This window comes from Rhinatrema bivittatum, chromosome 9 (genome assembly GCF_901001135.1).
Source record: "Rhinatrema bivittatum chromosome 9, aRhiBiv1.1, whole genome shotgun sequence".
Classification (NCBI taxonomy): Eukaryota; Metazoa; Chordata; class Amphibia; order Gymnophiona; family Rhinatrematidae; genus Rhinatrema; species Rhinatrema bivittatum.
In genome coordinates, this window is record NC_042623.1 from 254731266 (window position 1) to 254747854 (window position 16589).

Genomic DNA, 16589 nt, shown 5'->3' on the forward strand with positions numbered 1-16589 from the left:
ATCGCTTTGATTTAATGTTCAGAAAAGTGATTTATCAAATGCAATAAATTAAACTCAACTTAATTGTGCGCGGAATGAAAAAAGACCTTTTTCAGATTTGTTCTAAATGTGCTACCTTTTAGCTTTATGGAGTGTTCCCCAGTCCTAGTACTATTGGAAAGGGTAAACAACCATTCCCTGTTTCCCCGTTCCACCCCACTCTATCGTCCTCTCGGTTGTCTCTTTTCCATGCTAAGAGTCCTAATCTGTTTAGCTTTTCCTCACAGGAGAGCCATTCCATCCTCCTTATCATTTTGATCATTCTTTTCTGTACCTTTTCTAGCCCCACTGTATTTTATTTTTTAGATGGGGCAACTAGAACTGCACACAATACTCAAGGTGTTGTTGGGGCATGGATCAATACAGATGCATTATATCTTTCATTTCCTCATAATACCTAATATTTTGTTTGCATACTGAGCCGAGAATTTCACAATATTGTCCACAGTGAGTCCAAGATCCTTATCCTGGCTGGTGATGCCTAATATGGAATCCACCATTGTGTAACTATAATTGGATTATTCTTCCCTAAATGCATCACCTTGCACTTGTCCACATTAAATTTCATCTGCCATTTAGGTGTTCAATCCCCCAGTCTTACAAGGTTCTCGTGCAACTCCACATAGTCAGTTCATGATTGAATTACTTTGAATAATTTTGTGTCCTCTGCAAATTTGATAACCTCACTCAACACTCCCTTTTCCAGATCATTTATAAGAATATTAAAAAGCACTGGCCCAAGTACAGATCCTGGGGCATTCCACTGTTTACCTTTCTCTATTGAGAAAAATGACCATTCAGTCCTACTGTCTGTTTCTATTTTTAAGTCAGTTACCAATCCACAATAGGACATTGCCTCTTCTCCCATTGCTCTTTAATTTCCTGATGAGCTTCTTATGAGGGACTTTATCAAGCACCATTTGAAATTCCAGATACACTATATCAACCAGTTCACACTTGTCCACGTGTTTACTAACCCCTTCAAAAAAATCTAACAGATTTGTAAAACAAGTCTTTCCTTTGCTAAATCTATGTTGACTCTGCCTCATGAATCTATGTGTATCCAGATGGCCAGTAATTTTGTTTTTCAGAATAGCTTCTACCATTTGTGTCTGGTGCCAGCGCCAATTCACCAGTCTGCAGTTTCCTGGATCACCTCTGGAACCTTTTTTAAATTGGCATTATATTGGCCACCTTCCAGTCCTAAGGTACCATAGCTGATTTGAATGAGATTACTAGTGTTAAGTCTGCAATTTCATTTTTTAGTTCTTTCAGAACTCTGAGGTGTATACCATCTGGGCCCAGTGATTCTTTTTTACTCTTTAATATGGCGATTTGCTGTATTACATCTTTCCAGTTCATTGTGATTTGCTTCACTTCCTCTGACTCATCACCCTCAAAGGAATGTTACTGGCGTAGGTAACATTGTGAGAGCATTGCTTTCCTCCCCAACCTCAACCAGGGGGAGAAAAATTACCAAGAGAAGGGTCATCCTGATTTCAAGCTGTCTTCCCCCTCTCACGTTTGTACCCTTTAAGAGTATATGCAGAACAGGTAACGACTGGATGACATACAGGGCCTTGCCTTGATATATTAGCCTAACAGGTCTGCACAAGCATAGCCACTCCTGTAGCTCCATCTGAATCAAAGAGACAGAAGATGAGCTTAAGCCACCAGGCACACAATATGCCCTTATTCCCCCTGCAGTTATAAAATTAACAAGTACTGTATGTTCACATCTGTGCCATCTCTGAATTGAGAGAGTAAAGAAAACCAATAAAGATGCAATAATCAAGCACTGCCAAAAAAAAAAAAAGGATAGAAATGAATGCTTCCTATCTCTAGTTATGATACCGCCACTTACTAAAACCCTACAAACACCCATTTAGCCTTTTATTCACTTACAGTAACCCTCAGACATGAATATATTTACATGTGTTGAAGGCTGACATAAATCCAGGCTGGGACATTGCCACAGCCGCCCAGCTCCCATTACTTCCTATGGGAGTGATTTTGACACATTTAAAACTGTTACTCTAGGGGGAAATTGAAATAATCAAGAACAAATCCCCTTCCTATACTCTTATCAAATACCACCACCAGGGGCAGATTGAAGCAAAATATCAGCTGGGGTGGGGCTTTCAAAACTGGCCCATGCTAATATCTGTCTGAATCCCTCTTGTGCTTTCTGTGCAGCACATTTATTTATTTATTTATTTATTTGTTTGTTTATTTACGGGTTTTTTATATACCGGGGCACGTAAGTAACATCATCTCGGTTTACATTCAAACATTAATTCAGCATAGAGCTTTACAATATAACATTATAACTGAAAGAATACAAATCCATGTAAAACTTTGCATAATGAAAATAAATATCAGAATATGAGTGTCTGTGGGACTAACTAGAACACAAAGCAAAGGACTCAGTTCAAGAATAGTAGGCTTTTTTGTATAACCAGGTTTTTAAGTTTTGTTTAAATTTTTTGTAGCAAAATTCTTGGCGTAATTCTGATGGCATAGTGTTCCATATTCTGGATCCAGCAATGATGAATGAACGATCTTTTGTAGTGGAAAGATTAGTCAGGTTGGGTGCAGGGATCTTCAGTTTAGCTAAATGCTGGAATCTGGTTGGGCGGATTGATGTTTTGAATTGTAGGTGATCAGTGAACCAATTCATATCTCTGTTGTGGATGGCTTTATGAATCAGCATCAAGGATTTATATATTATTCTGGATGCCACGGGTAGCCAGTGTAATGATTGAAGTGCTGGAGTGATGTGCTCATGGCGGCTTGTGTCAGTGATGATGCGAGCAGCTGCGTTTTGTAAAATTTGCAAGGGTTGAATTGTAGTTTTAGGAAGACCTAGTAGCAATGCATTGCAGTAATCAATCTTTGATAAAATAGTCGCCTGTAAAACAGTGCGAAAGTCGTATTGGTATAAAAGAGGTTTGATACGTTTTAGTGTATGTAGCTTATAGAAACCACTTTTAACTGTATCCGCGATGAAGTTTTTAAACGTGAGATTGCTGTCAATGATGACGCCAAGGCTGCGTACTTGCTGAGTAATAGCAGACATGTCATGTGAAAGACCAGCATAGCTCGGGGATGCATTTTTTGGAGGTGAAACAATGATAAGCTCGGTTTTATTGGTATTAATAGCCAATTGATTGTCCATGAGAATTGTTTTAATTTCTAATAAGGCTGCATTCCAAGTGTTCAAGGCATTTGTGATAGTGCTGGTGATTGGTATGAGTATCTGAATATCATCCGCGTAGATGAAGTATTGAAGACGCAGTTTTGATAGTAACCGGCATAGTGGTGTAAGGTAAATATTAAATAATGTAGAGGAAAGAGAGGATCCTTGGGGTACTCCTTGAGAGAGATTTCTTGTCTTGGATTCACTTAGTCCACTTTTGACACTGTACGTTCTGTTGCTCAAGAATGACTGGAACCATAGTAGTGCTGAGCCAGAAATACCTATTTCAGAGAGGCGGATTATGAGGGTATTGTGATTAACCGTATCGAAAGCTGCTGATATATCAAGTAGGGCGATGAGATATGATTTACCAGCGTCTAGAGCTTGTAGAAGCACTTCTGAAAGTGAAATCAGAAGCGTTTCCGTGCTGTAGTACTTTCTGAACCCAAACTGGGAAGGGAAAAGTAGTTGATGTTCATCTAGGTAGTCAGTTGTGTGTTGATGACTTTTTCCATAATTTTTGAAAGGAAGGGTAGGTTTGAGACTGGGCGATAGTTTGCTGGATCAGATGAATCAAGGTTTGGTTTTTTTTATCATAGGAGTTATGATAGCATGTTTAAGTACAGATTGTTTAAGTACAGATTGATTTGTTGAGAATCTTTGCAATGGGTTTTGTTGAGAATCTTTGCAATGGGTTTTGCTATTGTTGAACGTATTAATAGAAGAATCTTGGTGGGCATAATGTCTGTGGGGTGGAAAGCTGGTTTCATTTCCTTTAGAATTGACTCAACTTCAATACCAGTAGTAATCTCAAAATTAATAAGCTTAGATTCGGATTTATTTTGCATGGCAGATGTAGCTTGGTTGGTGTGAGAAGCGTCGGTATTGGTAGGGGAATTGTTGAAGTAGTTGGAGTTGAGGTTAATGTTTGCATTTGGTGTAGTATGAGACTTAAATCGCATTAATATAGATTGTATTTTGTTATAAAAGAATGTAGCTAGTTCTTCACATTTAGAATCATCGTTATTGTTTTGGTTAGTGTGAACTGGAGCAGTTACAAGGCTTTTGACATATTGGAATAATGCTTGAGGGTTGAATTGATGAATTCTAGCAGCGTAGAAATCTTTCTTCGTTTTATCAGTGGATTGGCGATATTTGTGAAACAAAGGTTTGAATTTTAATAAAGTAGTAGAATTTTGGTTTCTGCGCCATTCTTTTTCTGCTTTACGGAGTTCCGTTTTCATAGTTTTTAGTACAGGGGTGTACCAAGGTTTTTTTTATTATCTTTTCAGTATTAATTACTTTAGACTGTATAGGACAGAAATTCTCTGCTATATTACTGGTAATTTTAAACACATGGTTCAACAGTTCCCAAAAACCTGCCAAGCTGACCCTTGAGAAGTCCATCATGTGACTTGGAGCACGTATGCCTCTACTGATAGAAATTAGATAAGAAATCTCTAGCGTAGATTTTGAATTTTTTTAAGTAACCACCCTATACAAGAAATGAGCAAACTAAGCTGCAACCCCCCTTCCATCCATGCAATTGGTTGTCTTCCCCACCATCCCTGAAATTTGGTTGCATCTCTCATATATTTATCTTTGATTCCTGACCTGGTGTTAGTCTCTTGCCAAACAATCATTTCTAGAACCAGTTGCCAAGCAATAGGGCAACCACAATGCCAGCTAGTGGCTCAGACACGCAGACACAGACAATCTTTCTCAGACACGCACATGCTGTGTCCTACAGATACAGGCATGTTCTCTCTTTGAAACACAGACACAAATGCACACTGACACTTTCTCTCACAGAAACATATACACTCTGAACCACACACTCTTGCTGTCTTGGACACGGATTTTCAGATTGAGGAAACTTTATTGGCACACACAATGACACAAAGACACACACTCCCCCACTCTCTCTGACATATACATTCTAGGTCCGGATTAACAATTTAGGCATCTATAGGCTCGGGGTTATCCTTGCCCCCCAGAAATCCCGGAGGGGGAGGGGGGGGGGCAGTGTTGAGGAAGTTCTCCCCCACCCCCAAAAATCACGGGGGAGGGAAATCTACTCTCTCCTCGAGGAATCTGAGCATGTGGGGGAATTCCACTCTCTCCTACAAATCATTGGAGCATGATGGGGGGGAGGAGTACCCCCTTGAACCCCAGAAATCAGAGGATTCAGGGCCCCTACACGTCTTTCTCTCTCTCCATGGCTTCCTGCGGTCCTGCTGAGCCTTTGCTTTCCTTTTTTCCAGGTCCACAGCACCCTAAACTGAGAATGGGGCTCTTCCAAGAATGGGAAAATACCGTGTAATGTAGTAAGCACGTGATTGAGATGTATGGTGATAGCAGAGACTGCATGCTGAGACTGGGTGTACCGTGTGGTAGTAGAGAGTAGATTGGCTATTCAGAGACTATTGGAGAGTAGAGCTAGAGAGAGGGGCAGAGCTCAGTTTCCATATATGGTAATAGAGAGTGGCTTGGACAATACCGAAAGCGGTGGAGCTGATGAGTGGGGCGGAGCTGAAGAGTACAGGGAAAGAGAGCTTAAGTTCCATGCAGAAATGGACAGAGATGGAAACTACGAGGGGGTGGAGGTCAGTTTTGCATCCCAGCTATGTAAGTGCGGGGGCAACTTTCCTCTTTTTTTATCTCATGCATAGTAATTTTTTTGAAGCTTGCTTATAAATGTTTTTTCTACTAAAAAGTATGATTTTTTTTTTGGAGTCTTTTCCCTCTATAACTTCTATACAGGCCAATGCAATACAGTGCGCTCGGCCTAGTGCACAGCTTGCCGCACAGTTGGACGTGCTACAATAACTCATAGTGCATCAAAAACATGTCCAAACTAGCACATGGCTAATAACACTCATGATATGTAAATGCCATGTAGATGAGGATAATAGCTATTACACCCGACGCAAAAAATCAACGTGCACCCAACACACACGTGTTTTAACAGACAGAACTTAATGCCAGCCCTGGAGCTGGTAATAAGTGTTCATGTGCTCGCAGCTGCCACAAAACAAAAGCCAAAAATACTGCTTTTCTGTGGTCCCATCCAGGAAGAACCACAGGAAGGAGGCATGAAAAAAAGTTCTTGAGAGCGGTCAGGTTAGGAAAATGGATGCTCATTTTACGAGCGTCCGTTTTCCTAACTCGTGGCTGTGCACAGGTTAGGAAACCGGACGCTTGTTAATTGAGCATCCATTTCCCTAACCGGCGTACCGCCACATCTCCTGGGGGCCCGATGTCGTGGATGCACAATTTATCCCTAGCACGTCCCTTACAGCATGGCAACTCATTTGCCTATTGCATCGGGTACCCAGGAGAGGGGGATGTGCGTGCATTGAAAAAAACATGCACCCAGTTTGGACGCATGTTTTTTCACACTTGATATTGCATCAGCTTCATAGAACTGAGCTGCATGTTTGTACCTGTGTTTAAATGCTAAGTGGTGATTTATGATAGCAAGCATATTTTCACTTTTCACTTTTTATCCTTAGTTTGAGGTAACCTCACAACACGAGTGTGCACTGTGGACTTCTCCCTCCTTGTTCCATCAGGAGAGTGATTCTGCTCCTCAGGATAATGTTAATGGAAGTCATGCGTGTTGTAATGCTGCCGATAAATATATTAGGTGATTCAGAACAGGCACTGACCTACAGGGTTCTTAATAATTGTTTTCCCAAAATGTGCAAGGGATCTGAGCTGCGGTTTAACATAGGATATGTAGTGGGGGGGGGGGGGGTTTTTGACCAAAAAAAGAAGACAAATTAGGCTGCAAATATTTCTACAGCTCAAATTTCAGAGAATTGAGTCACTGACAGAGAACTGAGTGGCTTATATCTGTGGCTCCCTTTTATTTGCTAAACACCTTTTATAAGTGAAAGGAGCATTTACTTGCTTGCACTGCCTGTGGAGTTATCTCAGTCTGATTCAGCATCAGAACTGGGTTCTTATTTTACTGAATGAATTTCACCGCTGGTAACCAAAGTGACAGTCTTTCCATAAATAACACACAAAATGACAGGAGTTTATCCATGATTTTCCCCCACTACCACCGTTTTCCAACATTGTAGCAGTGCTGTAGTTATTTTTGAAATATAGCACCAAATAAATGTAATTTCCATTGTTCCTCCTTTAAAATTTGCAAATGATTGCTCAGTTTTTTGTTATTCACAACACTTACACGTTCCCTGCAGTGGTTTCTTTGGGGTTTTTTTTGTTTGTTTGTTTTTATAGTTTTCCCAGGAAATGGGGAATAAATTGATGGCATAAAATGTACATAGTTGTTTCTTGAATGGTTTCCATTGCACATATGTGAGCAAACCAGTTTCTGGATGAGTGTGAGTGAGCAACCTAAACGAATGGAAAAGCATACACTGAAACAAACGCACTGACCAGACGATCTGCTGCAACCCCAGTGTGGCATAATGGACAGCTGTATGTTTACCTTTCAGATGCAGCTGATGTTCAATGTGGTGGTAACACAGTAAATGTCATAGTTAAAGACAAACAGATATCACAGTTCTGGTGTTGAGTTTTCTAATCTAAACAATTATCATCGGTATAGTGTGTATAACTATCCACGCAACTAAAAGTAGTGGTTTTGCAAGCCACTAAGTATAGAGTTTGAATAAAGGTGTATTTATACACACATTTCTTCAAACCTGCCTCTATGTTGGTAAGGGAAAACAAAAAATTTCAAGCAATTTTTTTCCCTGGGGCAGATTTGTGGGTTTCAGAGTGATTATAAATTTGATTATTTACAATTTGCAGTGTCTTTTAGGGGGCTTTTATGTGCCCAGGCTTGCTTTGAAAATTATCCTGACAAAAATCATGCGCACGCAATTATGCCTGCAATTTGGCATGTGTCATTTAGCCAAATTTATGCGCATACATTGAAAAATCCTGCCAGTGTGCCAATCCTGCCCAGACTCCACCCTCTCTCCCCCTTTACACGTGTGCTAGTGCATCATTTTATTCATGCATAGGCCATTCAATTTTCTAAAAGCCCATTTCTGTGGCTCAAGCAGTACTTTACCTGCAGAAGTCCCTTTGAAAATGACCTTCCCTGAGGCTCTCCAAAAATATTGCCCACCCCGTATGTGGGTAAAAGAACACACATTGATTCACAACTGGTGTACTTTGATTCGCATATTCTTGGTGGCATTTCTGGGGTAGGATTAGGCTGGGGGGGGGGCAGCAACAAGATGCACAGTTTTGAATTTTCAAAACTGTACGCGTTGTTTTGGCCGGAGGGGAAAATAAATTTCCTACAGAAAAATAAAAGGTGAAAATCTCTGCAGGCACTTTTTTTTTTTAAATGGGGGAAATTTTCAAAGGCAAGATGGGTACAAAATCCAGCAGGTAAAAGTACCCAGGGAGATTGCATAAAAAAAAAAAAATGCAGTTTTGAAAATTGCTCACAATTGCGCTAACATGAGAATTATGCAGAGGTGACGATGTTCCGGTGCATTTGAGACCCCCATAGGCTATGGGGGTGGTGGTGGAAGAATTCACTATGGGTCATAACCTGATGACCGCCTGCCAGATGGGGGTTAGTGATTTCATGCTTTGGGCGAAACATACACACAAACTCTGGAGGAAAGTGGGGGTGAGGCACAAGGCTAAGATAATTGTGCTGGTGGCAGCAAAAAGGGGGCCCTAGTTTTGGCATTGAATTTAATTAAAAAAAAACAACCAAAAAAAAAAAATTCACAACTGCTTGTCACCTCTTCTGGGAGGAACTGAAAGTCTGGCATGAATTGGGGGGGGGGAAACGACTGATAATTGGGGATGGAAACAGTGGCCAAACTGTAACTCTGCACGGTGCTTGGGCCCTTGTTTTCTTCATCTTTACAACATTGCAAAACTGTAAATGTTTTACATTATCAGATTCATTTTAAAGTCTTTTTATACTCGGTGTTTAAAAATAATTCCTTTTTTTTTTTAACGCTACAAATCATTGTGATGGTGCTGCTGTTAAAACCCCTTTATCAGCTTACCTCTCCAGACAACTTTGTCTTAAGTACATTTAATTGTAATATGTACTTATTCAGGGGGGGGGGGGAAGCCTAGTTCCATGCTTACTAAATATCTAAAGAGTTAATTTGTAGAAAAGCTGAGAAATCTATAGCAGCATGCACTTGCCATCCCAAAATCACAAGGAAACTGCAAACACAAGGTTGAGTTAAGGACTGATAATTAAAAGGCAAAAAAAAAAAAAAGGGTTGAAAATGTTCTCCGCCTAGGAAACGTTTAGCTCTGGCAGCCTCCAGACGAGAGAGAGTCGTGGCTGTAGGTAAAATAATGGGAGTGATAATTCAGAAAGCATACAATGGGGTCCCTAAAAGGGACCGACTTTTTGTAGGAACTCAACCCCTCCAGCAGGTCTGGCAAAAGCCAGACTGACCCCCAGCAAATGAAAATAATCAGAAGTAATTAGAAGCGTGCTGGCCTGCTCCTGGGAGAGGTGGGCAGGAGAATAAACATGCCTGGGCCCTCCGAAGCACTGGGAAGGCCCATGTCGGAGCTGTTAGCTGCCCTGACCTTGTCCACATAAAGACGTGATTTATGAAGTGCAGGGCACAGCAGCAGGGCTTCTGTCTTCTCCGGGAGAACCAAATTACCGAGGTGGAGATTAACATGCTTTCAGTCGGGCCCCTTTCCAGACGAAGGGAAATTTTGTTGTTTTACTTCTTAATTTCCTCTCGCTTTTTTTTTTTTTTTTTTGGCTGAAAAAAAAAAAAAGAAAAGAAAAACAAAGACCCGACATAGTGTGATGGGAGGGAAGGTTCTTAAGAGAATTAGTGATCACACTTAGGCGGTAAAGTTGAAGGGTGTTTTTTGTTTTAATAGAAGAAATGCTTTTTTTTTAAATAAAATCCCCAGTCCTAAACAAAGCGTAATCGAAGAGGAAAAAGGGTGTTGCTAAGTTTAAGAAGCAAAGATTTGACTGCGGTACAAGTTCTGGTTTGTAGATTTACACAGGACGGGGTAGTCTCATGTTGAAATGCTATTGTGCACGATTTATGAAAACAGGAGGTTCCTCTCTAATCCTAGACAAATTGCTTTTAAATTAATTTTAATTAAAATCATTGCAGTGTGAAATATAGTTTGTTTGTTTTTTTCCCCCTCTAAGCACACATCCCTACGACTAAGCGTGCCCCTAAATATCTTTTTTTTTTTGTAGAAGTGGCCGCCTCTTAAAGGTTGCACCCCCCCCCCCCCCTTGAATGCGGACGCTGCAGCGGGTTCCTCTGGACTGGGGCCGCGCTGCTTTTTTTATTTGCTTTAATGAGGCGCTGGAATGCGGCCTGCCCTGAGGGCATCCATTAGCAGCCCCGCACTTCAACTGCCCGGGCCGTGCCGGAGGTTAAGGGAGGCATCGGCTTACAGCCCCCGCTGGGAATCGGGGCTACGAACTTCTGAGCAGCCCCGCGAGCCCCCCCCCCCCCGGGGGGCGCGCGCGCGCACACACAAGCCCCCCCGGGGGAAGCTCGGGTCTGGCGCGCGCGCGCACACACACAAGCCCCCCCGGGGGGAGCTCGGGTCTGGCGCGCGCGCGCACACACACAAGCCCCCCCCCCGGGGGGAGCTCGGGTCTGACGTCCTTCTCCAAGGCGCGCGCGCACACACACAAATGTTTTCCTGCTAAAGTTGGTTTTTGAACTTTCAATTTGAGTTAAAAGTTTAAGCAGGAAAACAATAGAGAGAGAGAGAGAAAAAAGGGGTGGCGGTTTCTATGGATTGAAACCCCCTTCCTTTCCTGGAGAGGTTAAAAAGAAAACGCTTTGCCTATCCCTCGGCGCTGCAGCCGGTGAATAACTAAGAGGAGCGCCGCCGCCGCCGGCCCCCCCCCGGTGAAACCTCCATCCTGCCGGCAGCAGGGGGAAGCGGAGCATCCTTTGCATGGAAAGGAAAGGGCTCGAGTCCCGGGAAATGGGGGAGGGAGGGGGGTTCCTGGCAGCCGGAGGAGCCTTCCAAGCTCGGGTAGGAGGCGGCGAGCTTATAACAGCGGGGCCTGCACGCACTTCATTCACTGGCTCCAAGTTTCCTAACACCCGCCTTTCTCTTTCTTTTCTTCGGGTACGGAGCTGCAAGCGGCTCCCTCCGGTTCGCGCGGGCGACCACCCAGTGGCCCGGTTAAGCCTTCTCCCTCGGAAATCTGCGCGTTCAACGCGTGGCCATGGCTTTTCCCGCGGGGCACCTTGGAATTGGACCGGGGGGGGGATGGGATAATAAGTGTTCAGACTTGGCCACCATGTTTGTGTGCGTTTCCAGACGGCTCTGCTGGTCGTCTGGAGACGATGGCCCCCACGCTGCGGCGAGGGCTTCCGTGGGCGATTGTTGTGGCTTCTTCCCTTCCCGGGCTGCCGGCGCTGCGAGTCCCCGGCGCTGTTAACGGAGCGGCGGCGGCGGCAGCCGCCTGTCGCCCTCTTCCTGCAACTCCGGCGCACAGCGCCATCTACTGGCAACAATTTGCATTGCCTGCCAGCCGCACGCACGCACACAGAGCCGCACTGCCCTTTCCATAAAATCCTAATTTAGCCAGGACCTGCTACTGATACCAAGAGCCCCTTTGTTTGTGTCCCCCCCCCCCCCCCCCCAACATTTCCTCCTTTTCAGAGTAGCTTTGTTAAAGGGGGAAAGCTTCCTATCAGAAGCCCCGATCAGTGCTATGGGGCTGGAGCAATCAGTTTCCCAGATTACTTGTATTTAATACACAATGCATCATAAAACAAATCCCTCATCCTGACAGGAAGAAAATAGAACAGCTCATAGTTCGAGCTGGTCCAATTTATGGCTAAATTAAAAAAAAAAGGGGCTCCAACAATGGACAAGTTGAAGAAGGACAGGAAATCAATGACCAGCAAACCGGGAGCTCTTTAAGGTTCTCAAGCTGCAAAGTGTATGGGAATCTTTTGGCCAGGTTTTAGGTTATTTACAAAAGATTTTTCCTGTCCTACCTACCCTTGCTGTGCGATTTTCGGCAAACAATAGCCATTATCTGCCTGAGTAGTTCAATGTCACAGATAACAGACGGCTGGGACGAATTAATCATCATCTCTTCCATGGGAGGTGGACCCCCTCCTTCCCTTTCCAAATACGATTATGACATTTTCGTGTGAGAATATATCTGCAATTTTTTTTTTTTATGGGACTGGCATTTCTGTTATTCATGCGCTTAAAAAAAAAAAGTAATGTTCATCTGTGAAACAAATATTTCTAGTACTTGCTCAGCTCTGGTGTTTGGATCGACGGATAAATAAAATTAGGAACATTTCAGCACAGTTACTTGTTCTAAAAAAAGGCCGTCTCCTTTTCTTTTAAAATCGCTTTGCGTTCTTAATTTCTTTTCAAACATACTTATTGGATAATCCATTTTAAACACCTTTTACAATACATCAAGAAGCAATTGCCGTAGGCACACATCTTAATAAACTGAAAGATGAATCGTATGCAATTTAGTACCGATCATTTGAGAAAAAAATCACTAGTATTTAACGCTTTTGAAATTGCGAAGACTGACTTTCTTTTATAAAACTGCAATATTTTATAAAAGAATTGCAAAAGTATGGCTTGTAGTCGATATATATATAGAAATATTTTCATCTCCTGATAAATCATCAGACGTGGAGAATCGATGAATTAGGTTTGTACCAACTTAACCAGAACCTATGGCTTCGAATATTGCTCACTCACAAGTATTTTGTTTGGTTACGTTTCCATATCATCTTTTCAAACATTTTTTTTTTTTTTTTACACGTTAGCCATTGGAAACTGGTTGCAAAGAGACAATTATTTGTTGTTTTAAAAAAGCGCCTGCCCTCCCAGAATTAAACATTTACTGATCGAACATGGCCCGTTCAGTAAAAAAAAATGGACATGTTGGAAATCTGTCCTAATAGGTTTTTTTTTTTAATACACTCGTTTGAGCGCACAAAAACGCCGATTAAACAGTAGGTTCAACCCTGTTTTATAACTGCACTACTGTTCCGTCCTGATAAGTAAACTAAAATACCAGTTAACTCGCGTTTCTGTTTAAAATCATTGTTGTGCACCAGGAGTTGCACAACAGTTGCACGGACACACCGTGCACACATGTACGCCGAGGGCTTTTCCTGTCAAAAGAAAATCGTCCCACCCAGGAGCTCCCCATTGGCTGTCGATTGCATGGATGAAATCGACAATGTTTTAAGGGGACGGTGCATCCGTAATCAAGTCTGCCCTACAGGACTCTCGGGCGACCTTTCGGTGACCTCTCGCGCCAGAGGAGGCCGCTGTCACTTTAAGAATGGACTGAAAGCGGCGCCTCCGTCCTGGCTTCCGATCACTGGGGGCGGGGGGGGGGGAGATAGCCACCTTTCCCCCCTCTCCATGGATGGCCGAGCGGATCCTCTTTAAAGAGACAGTTCACGAAATCCCAAACCTCCTCTGCTGAACGCGTGGAGCAGTCAAAGGGGGGAGGGGGGAGGCGATCCCGAGAGGATAATCTGTGTGTGCTGGGGGGGGGGGGGGAAAGAAAAAACACACACACACACAACAAATCAGGGCCGGGGCCAGTGGCACTCCGGCAGCCAGAGCGGGGATTACAGCCCCTGAGGCAGGGCCAAGGAGAAGTTTGGGGTTTTTTGGGGGGGTTTGTTTTTTTTTCGGTGTCTGCCGAGAACTTGAATCGCACACGCCCGGCTGATAGCGCGAAAAGGAGGAGGCGAAAACGAGAAGGGGGGGACGCGGGGGGCCCGGGATCGGCGGCGCACGGCCACTTGGACACACTTCGGGCGCGAGAGAGAGAGAGGACTTTTAATATCTTCCTCGGGGGGCCACATCTCTCTCTCCCCCTCACACCCCCCCCCCCTTTCCTCGATCGCGCCTCTGAAATCGTGGAAGTGGAAATCTTCCGGCGCGGTGCAGCTCGCAAGAAACGGGGAAAAGGAGCTGCTTTAGAAATGCAAAACTGAAAAAGGGCTGGCGACGACCCCCGTCCGGGACGGAAATTGTTTTTCGTGCTTTCGCTCTGATCGCACGCTGAGAAGGTAAGAGAAGCGCCTCCGCCGATGCTCCCTTTGTCGGCGGGTTGGCTCCTGGCTGGCCCCCGGGGCTTGCGGTTCTCTCCGGCGTTTCCTTTTGCGGGCGCTCTCCCTCCCTCCCTCCTGCAGTCTGTCTGTCTGTCTGTCTGCAGTGCGTCTGGCTTCTCAGGGATTTAGAGGAAGGTCGCAGGGTGCCGAACCTGAAGTTCTTGGCACGGAGGAGCTTCGGCACACTCCCCCCCCCCCCGTAGGCAAGTTGGACCCTAAAGTTTATCCGTTCCGGCTGAAGTGCGCGGTTTGTTGTGCGCTAACGAAGCCATCACCAGAAAAGGAGCGAAAAAAAAAAGAGAGAACATATCCAGCACGGCTGTCAAAAGCCAGACTTATTTCCTTGTGCAAGACATTTGCTGTGAGATGTTCCGGTCTCCAAGTGTCTAGTCTTATAAACACTATATATATGGGGAGAGTATATATATGCGTTATTATTCTGTATGCCAGTGATAATAAAATGTATGTGCAAAACCAAAAAAGTTGTTGGGAAAACCTCAACCCTTGGTAGCTGATATTCCGATGTAAAGGAATCTGACTTTTCCGCTGGGATCCTTTCAACACGTAGAAAAAAAAAAAGAGATTGTTTTAAAAATCGGAGCTCAGTCGTTTGCACCGTCGGATCGGCTGCGAGTGCCTTCCGTTCCGCGGCCGAGAAAGTTTTCCCAGGTCAGAGCAATTTTTCCCGGTGCTTGAAAAAGATGCGGCAGGTTCCTGGGGCTTGGAGGGGGGGGGGGGTCTCCTCCTCCGGTGCCGGTCGCTGCAGGCGTCAAGCGTAACCCTTAAGCGCCGAAATCTTAAAAAAAAAAAGTCCCCAATTTCGAGTGCCGTCCATAATCATTTCCATAATTACCGGGGACTGCGCGGCAGCCCCCTGCGCGCGCTGGCGGGCGCGTTCGGAGCCTGGGACCTTTCCGTCTCGCGCGCCACTTCTGCTGCCGCTGCATTGCGGAAAGGTTGGACAGATAGCAAAGAGTAATAGCAGACGCGGTTCACTTTCCCTAAGTTTTTATAGCACGTGTTTTAGAAGTAATATAACAGTAAATATATATTTCGGGGGGGTTGTGGAAAGTTTAATGGGGGGGGGGGGGGGGAAAGACACGGTTCTTGCCGAGCTCTCTCCGAGCATGGTTTGTTTTTTTTCCCCGGTAAGGTGCTCGGTGCGGATCTGCTTCGCGTTAAAAGGCTCTCATTCGTAATATCTCTTGCCTTGTGCCCCAGCCTGTAGTTTGGGTTGAGTAATTGACCTGATTTTGCGTCTGGATTATTAGCTGGACGCTAGGCTACGGTGCTGCAGGCTCGAGTTTTAGCTTTCATTCAATTAACGATTCAGTGTTGTTAAGAGTGCAATTGGACTGCATTGTGTTTAGTCCTTGATGTGGAGGTTATTCAGGGTGATATTAGCTGAATAATGTTTCTATATGCGCTGCCAGTGTTCCTATTTATTCACTTCCTGGTAAAAAAAAAAAAAAAAAAGTGGAATCCTCTCCTCCTAGAATAATATTATTTACAAGTGTCAATATAATAAATACACTTCAAATAGTGAATGCATTTATTTACACCCCATCAGGTGTATTTATGTTTTAAATACAGGGCAAGATTAAATAATGATATTGTCATATACACAATTTAGCACAAAGTTCTGATATTATATCCTTTCTAAAAAGTATACAAGCCTTCTAGATTTGTTTTTATTATTATTGCTGGCATGCATCACATAATTTATTGGTAAGAGTGTATGTTTATTTCTGAAATAAGACTGAGTTATTACAGATTCTGTGCATGCTCATATTTTTTTTAAAATTTTCTTTAACTTGGCACAGAACAATCTATTTCCCAAATTTTGTCATTTCCTTCAATTGAAAGCATCATTGAATTTGTACAAAAAAAAATCTGTGTGATTAATTGAGCTGATAGCATTTAACCTTACTTAGAAAGAGATTCTCAGTTTTGAATATGTAGTAAACCTTGAAATATTGCAAGAAATGAGTTTATGCTGTAAAAATATTTTGATTGTCATAGTAGACAATGACTAATATTGTATGCCCATTTTATTATGCTAACATATGTAATACATTCTAATGTTTTCAAATTTTACCGCACATGATAGTCATTTTAAACCAGCCATACAATTGCAACTCATATACAATAATCAGGAAAATGGATATTCCACTAGTTAGTGTAGATCACTGATTATGAATATTGTTATCCTTAAAAATGACTTTTTGAAGATGTTAAATATACTTGTTCCTTTA

The 16589-nt window shown here is 43.3% G+C and overlaps 1 protein-coding gene across 9 annotated transcripts in view; it reads left to right on the forward strand.

Moving 5' to 3' along the window:
• Nucleotides 1-16589, forward strand: part of MECOM (MDS1 and EVI1 complex locus) — an 881649-nt gene that overhangs the window by 708781 nt on the left and 156279 nt on the right. Inside the window, exon 1 of one of the 9 annotated variants that reach the window (XM_029616021.1) lies at nucleotides 13761-14292. The exons of 7 other annotated variants lie outside the window; for them this stretch is intronic. The gene's annotated coding sequence lies outside the window, so the exon portion shown is untranslated. Of the gene's footprint in view, nucleotides 1-13760; nucleotides 14293-15270; nucleotides 15291-16589 lie in introns of those variants that run through there. One more of the 9 variants, XM_029616023.1, reaches the window with a different exon arrangement.